The following is a 460-nucleotide window of genomic DNA, read 5'->3' on the forward strand; positions in this document are numbered from 1 at the left end:
TCAGAAGGCTCGTCTCTGCAGAGAGACAGGCCACTATCTCTGGAGTCCTGTGGACCGGCCTTCCCGGCCCATGCCACCACGCACCCACAAAGTCACAGCACAGCTCTGGACAAGGGTACTGCTCAACCTCCCTGAGTAACCAGGACCCGAGAGTGAGGGCCTGAACCTCACATGAGGGCCTGCCTCACCCCGTGGCACAGCTGTCCAGTCCTGCCCCCTCCAGAGTATAAGACTGAGGAGGTCCAGGAAAAGCCACCAGGGACTGGCTCATTCCTCCTCGCTTGGTGCTCAGGCATCACCCATAAACCTCTGTCAAATGAGGGTGGTGTGTGCCCTGCCCACATCAGAGTGTGGTTTTTGAGGATCAGAAGCTCTGCTGAAACCTCAGTTGCTCTTGCTGATATGCATTTATTTATGCCTTCAACAAGTATTTTTCAGTATCTATTACATATGATGCACT

Source organism: Pteropus vampyrus, unplaced genomic scaffold (genome assembly GCF_000151845.1).
Source record: "Pteropus vampyrus isolate Shadow unplaced genomic scaffold, Pvam_2.0 Scaffold217, whole genome shotgun sequence".
Taxonomy (NCBI): Eukaryota; Metazoa; Chordata; class Mammalia; order Chiroptera; family Pteropodidae; genus Pteropus; species Pteropus vampyrus.